This window comes from Mytilus galloprovincialis, chromosome 13 (assembly GCF_965363235.1).
Source record: "Mytilus galloprovincialis chromosome 13, xbMytGall1.hap1.1, whole genome shotgun sequence".
NCBI lineage: Eukaryota > Metazoa > Mollusca > Bivalvia > Mytilida > Mytilidae > Mytilus > Mytilus galloprovincialis.
Window position 1 is genome coordinate 2,766,903 of NC_134850.1, and position 11,852 is coordinate 2,778,754.

Genomic DNA, 11,852 nt, shown 5'->3' on the forward strand with positions numbered 1-11,852 from the left:
TTTGGTTCTTATAATATGCCAAAAATCTGTATATTTAGTAGAGTTTAACAGACGTATAACCAACCCGATTAACAGACCAATCGCCCATATAGTCACATACTCAATACAGATTAAGCGACCAATCTCTCGGTTAGCCGAGTGTCGGCCGTGTAATAGGTACGTTTAATTATATGGAAACGATAGAACGGGAAAATCTGATTCAGACTACAGGCCAAGAAGATGGCAGGTAAACAATTTATGTTTAAATAAACATAATGTGATCAAATAGATATAAAATGCGATCTATGTTAATAATATTTGAATGGTTTATGACAAACAAGACGATTTTAATTTTGAAATTATCATTTTCCCCCGCTTTATTAGCAATATATCAACTTCATCTGCATATGGGATATATATTTTCCAACTTATCCTGTAGTCAAGAGCTTGCATCTCTTACTTAGGTTTTGTAACGTCACCAGTGTCTTCGTAGAAAGTTGACACACCAGGGTTTTTTTTAAAGAACGTATCGTCCTTTTTGTATAAAAGTTCATCGAAAGGTACCAATGCTTTGTTGATACATATTCTCTATCAACTCCACAAATAATACACGATGGTCTTGAAGTATGGATTATGTGTACTGACGCTGTTTACCATCTTAATAACGTGTTACCGTATTAGTTTATTTGTCTTTATGAATATTACTTTTACTGTTTCGTCTGTTTTTGATGATATTCATTTGGTGTGGCTCTGTACTTATACATCCCTTCACAATTTTTTTTTATTTCTGAAAGCTTCTTGTAAAGCCTCTTTTCTCAAATTTTATTTTCTTAAACATTTTAAAGAATATTTTAAAACCTTTTTACGCATGTTTTATTTGAAAGATCGATCTCACAGATTTCTTTTTTTTCCACTAAAACGTTTTTTTTTTAATTCATGACCTACGCAAATTAAACTAGGTCAATTTTGCATGATTTGAAACTTGAATGAAACAGCAATAACGAAAATTATTCACTGTATATAACGTTGATGAAATACATGCAATTTAACGAACGAAGATGAAATATTTAAGCTCGTTTTGATGCGTTTACAAATGACAATAAAAGTAATTTCTACCCCGATTTACAATTTTCAGTCAAGGCAAAAACGACTTATACAAGATCGGATAGAAAGAGCAAAGCAGAAAGTAGTACATTTTTAAAACAAAATCGTCCTAAAGAATAATGATCATTTTTTTTAAATGTGCAGAATAATTTCAAATGAAAGTATGTGACATGTTACCATTAAAAAATACTTTTTAACTTAATTTATTCTATAAAAACATTGATTGAAATCTAAAAAATCATGGCTTATATTTCCGGTTTCTCATATCTGAAGAACCTGTTTTGGTACAACCAAAATACATTTCGCTCTTATACATTAATGCATTTAGATGTATATTAATTTTTGTCAGTACAATAGTAAAGTGGCTGTCATTTCATTTAAATTTTTACAACGTTCTTCTGCAAATTCCATATAAAGCATAACAAATTAATCCCTATTGTTATGTAGAACAATCTGGGTTGACAGACTTGCTCAAATCTAAATACTCAAACAATCATCAAATTTAAAAAGAAAACAAGGCAGAATACGATCTTAATATATTGCATTAATTATAAACTTTATTCAAGGTTTGATAAATTAAAGGTAAAATGTGGTATAGATACATGTAATAAGAATGCTATAAAAGAAAGAGAGATATTATTTATCTTCGTTTAAAATATGTTCTTTCGACAAAACAGTGAACAACGATAAATTGAAGGTGTAAAACATAAAATCACATAAATACTGAAGCATCACCTGAGATTCCTGTTTTTGATATGCTCGGTTGGTCAGTGTTTTTGCATTTATTTGTGTTGCCATTGTGTTTATTTTATAATTATGAGTTTCAATACGTTATAAAATGGTTACGAACTAATCGGGTTCTTTCTGCCTTTCCGGTTTCGCAACAGACTTGCAGTATTTAATTCAAGACAGTATGACACATAATGAACAACATTGACGATCAGAAGTCGAACGTGTTTTTAGTATTACGGAAGGCATCAATGATCCAAGTTTTAAAAATTCTTCATTTTGCTTCGGTACTACAAATGGCTTTTTCAAACAACTCGGCACTAAAGAGTATTGTTACTAACCTGTATTAAAGTATGCAGAGGAAGTGATTCAATTTAATAATAATTGCATATTCATATATAAATCTTATTATGAGTTTGACTGTCCCTTTTGGAATGTTTGGTATCTTTCGTCCCTCTTTTATTGCTAAAACATATTTGGTTATCGTCAGATAGTATTACTCATATAAAACAGTATATACACATTAAGATTTTCCTTGTATTGAAAAGAACACCAGTACAGAAATCTGAAGCTGATAATAATGATAAGGAATGTTTTACATGTTCTATTTTGTGTTCATCATTCATATTCATTCGTTAGGCTTATATTTAAGGAATAACAGAACAGTAGTTGAAGAGTTGCCACCATCAATTGTCGATTTGCAGATGGCGACAATTCAGCTACAGTACTGTTATTCCGATTCTAATGCATAACAAAAAGAAATAATAAATTAGAGCTTGAAAAAATGTATACATCTGACAAACAAAATAATTCCGCAAAACATTATGAATGATTTTGGCGCCAAGACTTCATAGCTAAACGTGACGTCATGCAAATGAAAACTTACAAACTGGAGGTTATCACGTTACCTCTACGGTTCAAATTCGGTTAAATCACATTAACACGGCTATTTTGAGGTAGGTGTTGTTTTATTTTCCATAATATTGTAGTAATCGAACAGCTGAATTTTTCAATCAATTCAAAATGGTTGTTCCCTCCTTAGTGACGCCTGGTCAACTGTCGATTCGACGGCAACGTTTAGCCAATGAAACCAATTGTTACATAAAAAATGCATTAGAATTTATGTTTTACTCTATAACACATTATAATGAGACTTAATGCGTGCATTTGAACACAACAGTAGCACATTTAAAGCTAAATCTGCTTTCCTGTCCGGAGTTTACCCCTAATTTTGATGGGGTTCATTTTGCTTAGACTTAATACTTCTATGTTGTGTCTTGTGTAGTATTATTTGTTTGTTTGTCTTTTGTTTAAGTCTTTGTGGAGTCATTTTTTTTTCGGTCCATAAGTTTGAATGACCCCCTGGTAACTTTTGCCCCTCCTTTCACATAGGAATAATACTGCCTTAAAATCAATAGTAGTTTTTTTTTTGTTTTTTTCAATTTTGCCATGTGATTATGGACTTTCCGATTATATTTTCCTTATTTATGTGATTTTACTTTTTCCTTAAGAATAGTATTATTAATTCAAAAACTAGTTATTGTATATTTCAAATACTTTAAAATAACTGACAATTATGACTTAAACTGTTGCTATTTGTTACTGCTTTTACTCATGGACCCCCGTTTTTATTTTGTAAGGATGCTCATCTGACCCATATACAATTTGTTTTTTTAATTCTAAACCTATTTTGATAGAAGGGAGTGCCAATATTTTTAAGAAGGAAATGGACTATGATAGATAATTGTATATTGAACTTTTGAAGATTTGTGGCGTTGAATACACGACAAGAAATTATCAAACGTGTAAGTTTCAGTTTTTTGCACATTTTTATGTGAAACATAAGATATAAAATTGTTTAATTTGTGGACCAAATTTAAGGCTTCATTTACCCTAATTCTGTATGATTAAGTAAAATATTATTGATAATGGAAAGGGGGAATATGTCAAAGAGACAATAACCCGACCAAAAATCAGAAAACATCCGAAGTCCACCAATGGGTCTTGAACACAGCGAAAAAAATTCTGCACCTTGAGGCGGGATTTAGCTGCCTTCTAAATAAAAAAAAAATCTACTTCAGTGAAAATGGACGTCATACTAGACTCCAAACATAAATAAACTATAACTAAAGAACATACAAGAGATAGAGGATCCTGACTTTGGACAGGCGCAATAACGCGGCGGGATTAAACATGTTTTGTAAGATCTTAACTCCCTATTCCTCTTGTCAATTTATAATAATCATACACACAACAATACGCACAGTATAACTCAGTTTTAAGGGAGATCGAGTCCGTTGTCAGAAAAGGTAACAAAAGAAGCTAAGCAAATTGATAATAATACATAAATCAACAAAAACTACTAGCAGTTACTGAAATGCCAGCTGCATATTTCAAGTATTCAATTTAAAGAAATACGTTTTTCGTTATTGTGCAATCAATCTTCACTTTTGTCAATATCAAGTATGTGTCTTCAGAAGTGATTGGACATGTAAAGTCAGATTTGAGTACCGAGTACCAAGTCCGTTTTGCTTCATCGTTTTTACTATTTTATGCTTTGAAGACTGTATTTGCTGTAATTGTTTTTTTGTCAATTTTCATATGAGGTTGTCAAGTGACATAAATTTCAACGTGTTGAAGGCGGTCACTGAAAAAAGTAGAAAGTTTTTAGTTTTTCCGTTCTTCGATATTAACATCCTTTATGTTGTATTATACATATTTTGTGTCGATTGTTACATGGGGTTTTTATTTTCTCCCTTTTTGATATGTGTCACTATTAATGTTGTGTTCAACATGTTTATTTTTGCATATATTAATCTATAAAAATCATTAAACTGCCCGGACCTGTACCAGTTTGAGCTTTTGTTAAATGTTTTTCTTCATTGAAGTGACATTTTTAAATCTTAAATCTTTGCAAACTTAGTAATATTTAAATATTTAAATATTTTAACTGAGCATCTTAGACGAGACATTTATAGTCGAAATGCACATATTGTCATCGTTTGTCTTATTTTAGAGAATATTTACGAAGTGATGTTTTAAAAAGTTCCATTTATCCTTCCCAGAAACATTATGTGTGCACCTATTTTTGACATTATCACTTACATATCTTGTCATGTTATCAATGGTTTGACAAAATAATTAATGATCTATTCTAATTTACCTACTTTCTTCTCTAAACTGTAATTACTTATAAGGAACCTATCTAGAATCAATACAAGGCAGATGTGTAAATCCAACTCTAAATGTATTTATTCACATTCTTAGGTAGGTTTTACCTTAGATGTATTTGGCACAACAACTTTTTGGAATTTCAGATCCTCAATGCTCTTCGACTTTGTACTTGTTTGGCTTTATTCTGATTTTTTTTCTATTCTGATATGAGCGTCACTGATGAGTCTTATGTAGACGAAACGCGCGTCTTGCGTACTAAATTCATCTTCGCTAGCCAAGGGTTACGATCAAGTCCCGCTCTCTTCACCCTTGGCAGATTGAGCCAACATTTGTGATATCGATGTTGCGCCATCTATCGGAAGATTAAAGTCACGCCCATTCCGAATACATTATTCTTGACCAATGGTAGCACTTGAACTCTTCAATTTGGAGGTAAAAACATGGTAGCGTCTAGATTCTACCCACTTGGTAAAGTCGGAAACGAAAATATACGTCAACATTCATGCATTTGTGCATGAAATATACACAGGAACTTCTATTAGTTGATTAAAAACATTCAAGTTGTCACTAAATATAGTCGTATGATTAGTGATGTAAAGACTTGTTGCATCAGGGAAGGCAGCAGAAACAAATGGCACAAAATTAGAAGCAATAATTTGTTGATAAATTACTGAGTCCATGATTCCAGTGAATATACACACATCTGTTCTCCCTCTGTACGACATTCCACCCCAAACATGAACCTGTAAGAATGACACAAATTAAGAACTAGTTACATGTATTTTTATCGAGAACATGTTTAATGTGATGAATACATGTACTCTCATAAGTCAAGTTCATTTAAATAGTTAAACACTCATGTCATGCATGATCATGATGATATATATTTACAGTACTAAAAAAAATATGAAACATTATTTTTCATTTTCATTATACATGTACACTAGAACACACCCGCAAAATTGAAGGCATTGAGAGCTTGGTTAAAAGTATGTAAACTGTTAAATGGAGAATTTCAGTAAAAGATTTCATATCTGGAAAATTTCAGAAAAAAGTAAAATCACAAAAATACTGAACTCAGAGGAAAATCAATTCGGAAAGTCCATAATCACATGGCAAAATCAAATAACAAAACGCATCAAAAACGAATGGACAAGAACTGTCATATTCCTGACTTGGTACAGGCATTTTCAAATGTAGAAAATGGTGGATTGAACCTGGTTTTATAGCTAGCTAAACCTCTCACTTGTATGACAGTCGCATCAAATTCCATTATATAGTCACCGAACAAAACAAACAGACATAATAGGTAAAAATGTCAAAAATAGGGGTACAGCAGTCAACATTGTGTTATCATCTTAATCACTATAAAAACAACAAATGTAACGAAGAAGCACAAAAAGGCATACATCAAATTAACATCCTCATTTTGATTATATTATACGATTATATTTGTCTATGTAAAATGCACCCATCAAGGAAGGAGGGTATGGGTACTGGTGTAAAATTGCGCGTTTGAAATTCGCACATGTAGACATGAAATAATTTTGTCGTTCAAAGTATGACGGGATGCACAAATACAGTCACGCAAAATAGATATAACAAACACTGACTTAACAGTTAAAGTAATAATAATAAATAAAGTAATAGTGTGGTTCAAAGTATGACGTGATACATAAGTACAGAGTCACGTAAAATGAATATCACAAAAAAAGTTGGTTTACAGTAAAAGTAATATTAATGAATAAAATAATTCAGAAAAAATATCAAAATCTATAGGTATATGTACTTGGAAACAGTTTTACTCCGCTCCCTTGTTTCTAAAGTCTGTTAAAATCATTATTTTTTGCGTTTCCGTATACTATGAACATCTCAATGTTAAAACCGTTGGTCATTTCCGACTTAAAAGAATACAATTATACTTATATTAGAATCAGAGACATCCACCCGTACTTCTTTAGCTTGTACTTAATCATTTGTTAATTATATATAATGAAGATATGTAATTAGCTTAGCTAGTCATCATTATGATGTCTTGAAAGGCTTTTTAACATGTTAAACAGGTTTAATTTCTGGTACATGTTGCAATAATGCTAATTCTGCACAATATGAGAACAATACGAGAAAAAAATGTTAAGTGCAAACTCTGATATTTTAAAACTACAACACAAGAACAATGACAGAGGAGGATCTAGGGGGCCTATCGTAAGAAAAATTAGGTTGATTTATACATGTACATGTAGATATTGGGAATCGCAAAAGCCTGACTGGAGCCCCCCTTTTAGGTCAGGCAGTGGGCCCCACCACTTATGTCATTCAGCATCCCCCTTTATGAGAAGTTCTAGATCCACCAGTTAATGTACACGCATGTAAATAAATACCTTGTAAGAGTGCTTCGGCTTCTGCTTTCTTGCTGGCAGCTGAGACAAATCAGAGTCTGGCCTATAAAAGAACATTCTTCCGTTTGAAGTCAGCTCCACTGTACTTTGATCCACGAAGATTACATTTAAAAATTTCTCCTTTATGGAAAGCACTTCCATGGCATAATGCAGTCTCTTTTCTTTGTTTACATGCGATATCAGCTGACAATATTTTACTCTTTTAGCTGTCCATCCTAATTTTCTGCGGATCAACGACACATACCCCTAACTAATCTTTGTCGAAAATGTTTTTCTTAGTTTGTCGGCGATTGCATATGCAGTTAGTTCATTGTCTTTTTTAGCCACTGATCAATAGCCTTGATGTGCAAATCGGAATTACCGCGCACTCTCTGTCTTGGTGGATCATGAATGCTCTTGGATTTTTTAAACCTGTTTAAAAATCGCCACACTGATTGTCTTGATGTTTTAACATCGTACTTCTCCTCTAACAAACGTGCAATTTTTAGTGCTGAAAACTTTGGAGCATACTTTAAAATAAGTTGTCGTGCTGCTGTAGAGAGACGATTCGAACTTTTGCGTTGCGCCATCTTGAATACAATCACAAACGAAATTATGATTCCGTAATTTGCAAGAGTTCAACATGTGACGTAGAAGAGTTCAATCTGCCAGAGAGGTCAATCCGTCCGATCCGTCCGATCCGTCCGATCAGTCAAGGATTTTCACTAAATATCTGACTGATCGGTGACGTGAGTTTGACGCGAACTTGACTGGTCGGTGACGGATTGATGACCGCTGACTGATCGCTAAAATAGTAACGCCTAAGGTTGCAAGTACTGTACTACTGTTGCCTTTAAGTGTGCTCAGTTTTTGTTTCACAAAATACAAAACATATGCGTCTGTTTATATATCATATATAGGTTAACACATTGCATGCAATATATGTTCAAGAGAATATGTGAAGCTAAACGCGTTTCTTTGTATTTAACCCATTCAAATACTACTTCCTTATATCCATATCTAACTTGTAAATCATTACTTGATTACTCAGGTAAAAAAGTACAACATTGTACAAAGAAGTCTAAATATAGGTTAAAATGAATGCCACCATTTTTATACACGCATAAATGGAATTTCTTCCATTTTAAGGGCTTAACTTTTCTGTATAAGCAAAATGTATCTACATTATCTTTCAATATATCGCAATTGTTTCTGTCCAGTTGGATATAATAAAAGATATAAATATATAATTTACCACCAGAATAGCATTTTATTGTTTTAAATTAAAATTTCCATAGCCCTCCTTGATTTTTTTGCCTAGACGCACATAAACAGTGGAGCCATTTCTGAGGAGCCAAACATTTCTGAAATTAAACTTTTTTTCTAAACCTGATTTTTGGGTTTTTGAGACTGTAAAAAATAATTGGTGAAGAAAAAATCATGAGATGGTGCACTTCTTTTTCTGCTACGACCCTTTGAAAGTAAACATTTTTGATAATTTCCCCATTTTTCATCATCAAATTTTTTTAGGGGCTGTTATCGTGAAAAAAATCACAGTTCCACAATTAAACATTTTGTCATACTCTCAAAAAAGATGATGTGGACCAATCTGAATAAATTCAACTTAAACAAAATATAGATTGGTGTTAATATAAGAAAGTGTTATCATATTTTGATGCTTTTTCGTGTCAAACTAACCATGTTGCCAATTTTGTAAATTTGTGATTTTTCTCAGTTTAAAGAACAAAATGCATATTATTTTAACTTCTTTGTTATAAATAATTGAAAAAATACATATCTAAGAAATTTGAAAAGTAAAAGTTATATGGGATGTACATGTTTCTTGTAAAATCACTTTTCTCAAAATTTTGGCTAAAATGACTGACTAGATTAGATAAAATATGATTTCTTGGTCTAATAGTGATTTCAGAATCTGTAATGAAAATTGCACAAGTTTTGCAGCCTTTGGTCCAACATTTCGAGATGCGACAGTGTTGTACTGTGTCATCAAAAACCAAAATGTCTTCAAGGAGAACTGAACATGGCTGTATATGTGTAATATTGCTATTGTCACTAGGACGATGATCTGAATGAGTCATGTTAGCGATATTTGTCATGTCTGGTGATGAGGGGACACCTGCCATATCAGACGCCACCTTTTCTATGGTGACGTCTGTTTCGGACCTTTTTATACTGGGCGACGTCCGAGCCAGTTTCCTGTTTGATCTTCGTAAATTTGTAGTTTTGCTACTGGGCGGACGATGTCCTCGGGACAAAATGTGGTAATAAAAGAGGGACGAAAGATACAAAAGGGATAGTCAAACTCATAAATCTAAAACAAACTGACAACGCCAAGGCTAAAAATGAAAAAAGAAAAACAGACAAACAATAGTATACATGACACAACATAGAAAACTAAAGAATAAACAACACGAACCCCACCAAAAACTAGGGGTGATCTCAAGTGCTTCAGAAAGGTAAGCAGATCCTGCTCCACATATGGCACCCGTCGTGTTGTTTATGTGATAACAAAGGCGGGAAATAGTCTAAATCGGATTTGTAACCTGCTGAAACGTCGCATAAAACAAGATATAAGATTATCAGGCATCCATACAGCTAGTGGTAGTTCTTCAGATATCCAGAAAATAATTGTTTTCAGGAAAAAAGAACATAGTAAATCATAACATTCAGAAAAAATTTCTATAACATCTTTTAAAATAATTTTTAAGAGAGAATACAAGAGTAATTGAATGTGATTAAATGTATTAATTAGAAATTTCTCAGCCACTGAAACAGATATTCGCCATTCTTAACCTTGTTTAGGCGAGCCGTTAACTTCATTGAAGCTAGGATTTTGAGGGCTTTAGTCACTTTTGCGCGCTATGAAAATCAACCAAGGATATATATTACTAGCCACATCTTTGACTTTGTCAGATTTTAAAGGACTTAGGCAGTCAGTATTGTATGATTTGATTGTATTGACCCAGTGGCGGATCCAGATTTTCATAAGTGGGGACCCACATTATTGCCTAAGAGGGGGGCCCGCTCCAGTCACGTTTCAGTGATTCCTTATTTAAGAGGGTCTGGATTGGGGGGCTGTTATCTGTTAACATTTAATTGTCACCTTTTTTTTTCCTCTAATTTCTAAAAAATAAGCCCTTTTTTCTCTAATCTTCAAAAAATACGACCACTCATTTCTCTAATCTATATCTTTTAAGGGCATAATTTTTTAATCATTTAACCCAATCAAAACCCTCATATAAGCAATCAATTTTTTTTCCCAAAAAGGGGGGATGTTCCCCCTTAATCCGCCTCTGTGGCCCTTATTATGAAAGATTCTGACATGCGATGTGGAAATATAGTTCACAATTTCTCTTCAGTTTGTTCCAGAGGACATTCCTGATCAACAAAAGTTGGATTCAAGGAATAACAACAGAAATTAACTTGCAATGATTATATCACTGCATAATCCGTATTCTTATAAAACGTTTAAATCGATATTTGAAAATCATTTCTAATAAGTTGGAACTGTATACAATCCTTTTTGGAACGAGTATAACGACTGAAATGAGGTAATAAACAAATCGAAAACAGATCACATTTACTATTTTTGGTTTTAAAAAGAAACAAGAACAGGAAGTGACACGTGGTTGATAAAATCGAAACGAGTCCGGATTTATCAGGAAATTATCATTGTTCGGTTTAAGTTCTTTTAGTAAGAGATATATCTTTGTATCTCTCGTTTAATTAATTTTAATCAGGGTCTATAAATAGTCATAAATACTTTCACGCATGCGTTGCACTCAGTACAGGAAATACCTGTTTAACTCGTGAAGACTTCTCTAAAAACGTTTGAATAAATTTCTATATTTTAAATGGAAATTGTCGAAAGTTTTTGATGGCAATTTATATCAATTATGACACAAATGCATTCGAATAAAGACTCTAGGACAAACGAACTTCGAATTGTGATCGTTTGAGAAATATTGAAATTCAAATACGAACTGTCCCGGGTAACAATTTCGATCAAATGACGAAACTATAGTGTACTCCTGGTTGTTGAATTTCCAACTGATTGATTTTCCTGGAATAATAATTATGATGATCAATTATGAGGTTTATTAATAATTAACGGATTAGTGACCCATCTGATGGCGATAACCGGATTGGTTGTAATCACAGCTTGTAACACCTGTTAAAGATGTTAATTACCTGGGGCCATAAACTTGTCAAAAACATGAAGACAGGTAAATTGATTTTTTTTTAATTCGAAATTATTTTTACACTTTTAAAATTTTAGTGATGAAATTTATTTGAAATACATGAGTTATGTGATCGTGTTATCTAATATACTGAAGGAAATATCTACGTTTTACAATGCAGAGAGCAGGCAAATCAAAATTTCTTTTGTCGTCAGTTATACACGGTCTATGAATTGTCATGCGCATATCATTTACAAACAAGAATATTTTTTTTGTATATAATGCA